Below are 2,414 nucleotides of genomic sequence, written 5' to 3'. Positions count from 1 at the left end.
CTGGATAAACTTTAGGGATTCTACTTCTAGAAATTTTTAAGGAAATAATTATCTACATAAGAATGTTCTTTGGAGTGTTGCTGACAAGAGAGAAATTAGAAATAATGCGGTCTTCAACTGTACCGGTTTGATACGGGGGATCTGCAGTAGCTTGCAACTAGAAAAGCAATAGTAATTACACATTTTTAAGAGGTTACAACTGCCACCTCTAGAATCACTTCTGGGGTAACTTCCTTCCCACAGAACTATAGCTTATGGAAGAAAGTACAGCAAATCTCACATCTCTGAGGGAGGGACATAAGGAAACCATTGTTTCCTGTCCTCCTCACTGCCATTTTCTTTCTTTTTTCTTCCTTCCTTCCTCTCTTCTTTTTGAAAGACAGTATTTATTCTAGGGAAAAATGAGCAAATCAGCCTTGAATCTCAAAGTCATCTATTTGCTATAAATACACATAAGACAACCTTAAAATTGAAGTATGAATGAGCCTTACAACATGGACCAAAAAATTTCCTCTTTCCTACAGAAAAATATAACCTAACAATGAAAAACACACCATGTTTCTTCCTTTCCAGAAAAAAATGGCATCGTGTGATAATTAACAAATTCTGAATGAAGCCTCAAAATATTTACGTATGCCACCTAGTCTGAATTTTTTACCCATAATTTAGTGTTCTGGTTGTATCTTCACTAACAAAATGTTTAACTTCCAAAGCAGCAGTCATTTACAGTAAATCTGGTACCAACATCAAAAGAAAATACTGTTTTAAAAAATGGTGCAAAAGCATTTTGATTTTAGTACAACATATCACAGAAAAGAATATGAATTCAAGTTTGCAATTTTATATATAAACACTCCAATACCCAGAGTATTTTTATCGCTATATTAGCAATGGGTTTTTGGATATGTTTTTAAGGGCTACATAAAAATAGATTCAAGGAACAGATTAAACTGAAGTCCTAGATTAAAATGTTTGGTTTAAAGAATTTTCTACAATAAATTTCATGTTTATGTAGGAAAATGTCATTAAGTCCTTTCTACACTATACTGAATGTATTCCCCAAGAGGGAAAAAATTAAAATATCTAAAATATATTAAGATTACAAGATCATGATGGAGATTTTGAACATGCATCTGCTTACAGAATTAACAGTATACAAGATGTTTATTTCATTAAGGACCATAAAGAAATGAGTTGGTGACAACTATCCTTTGCACAACATTATCAACTCACTTCAGCCACAAGTATGTCCTTGGTATGTGTGTACACGAAATATGTCCGTTTACCCCTCATCAGATCATCCGCCGGTTTATTTAGGAGTAAAGGTGAAGGTGCCGAAATATGTGAAGTATATTTTTCTTTCTTTCAAACAACATCCCAAGCATGGTGTAAGTAGCCTAAAATTATACGTAACTGGGCTTTTAGTTATCTACACAGATTGGTAAAATGTAAATTAAGTTGCCCAAATTAGCACATCAAGTAACAAAATCAGCCACAAAGTAGGCTGAAAAGCATTAAATGTTTCTTATATGTGAATTTTAAAATCATTTAATTTCTATAGAAAAATTTTATTCACAATATAATGTGACAGAAAATGCCACAGGAATGATATACTGATTGCAGTAAGATCGCATGGAACAGCAGCTTGTATTTTATGGCTATTTTTGTTTATAAAAATGAAACCTCTCCAGTCATGCTTATCACGTGGTCTTAGATTTGTAATGTAGGTGAATAAGGAATATCGTAGAGTTAGTACCAAGCCATTTTCTCCTTCACTATCAAAAAGGGAGTTTCACACCCAGGGGAGTCTGGAAATCTAAGATAGGGCTACCAAAACTCAAATTATTTCTCTTTTCATGAAGAAAAGAGACCTAACCTTTGCCTTACAGTTTTTGTGTCAATACAAAAAATAACCCATTGGGACAAAATGTACTTAAAATTCTCAAATCCGTCTCTACTCTCTGAGCTTAGCCCAAAGCAGAGCGGCCGAAACAAGTGGTCGGATCCATCCATTGAGCCCCTGCCTTGCACGCGGGCGGTGTCCTGGGCCGGCAGCAGGCCTGCGGGGGTTTCTTCGGCGGAGTTTCCCATACCCCCAGGGGCGCTCCGTCCCGCTGCGTCGGGAGGTGTGGCGCGGGGCCGCCGGTGTCCCAGACCTGACAGCGGACGCGTAGGGCTCGGCTCCGAGCGCCCGAGAGCGGCCCCAGGACCGGGAGTAGGGCCCCTGCCCCTCCTCCCGCTCCTGTACCTTCCGCTGCCCCTGCCCCTGCACCTGCCCCTGCCGCTGCCCCTGCCCTGCCCCTGCCGCTGCCCCTACCGCTGTCCCTGCACCTGCACCTGCTCCTGCCCCGCCCCTGCCGCTGCCCCTGCCCCTGCCGCTGCCCTGCCCCCTGCCCCGCCCCTGCCGCTGCCCC

The sequence above is a fragment of the Neomonachus schauinslandi genome, chromosome 8 (genome assembly GCF_002201575.2).
Source record: "Neomonachus schauinslandi chromosome 8, ASM220157v2, whole genome shotgun sequence".
Lineage (NCBI taxonomy): Eukaryota > Metazoa > Chordata > Mammalia > Carnivora > Phocidae > Neomonachus > Neomonachus schauinslandi.
The sequence above is the reverse complement of the archived record's forward strand: the minus strand, read 5'-3'. Positions refer to the sequence as shown.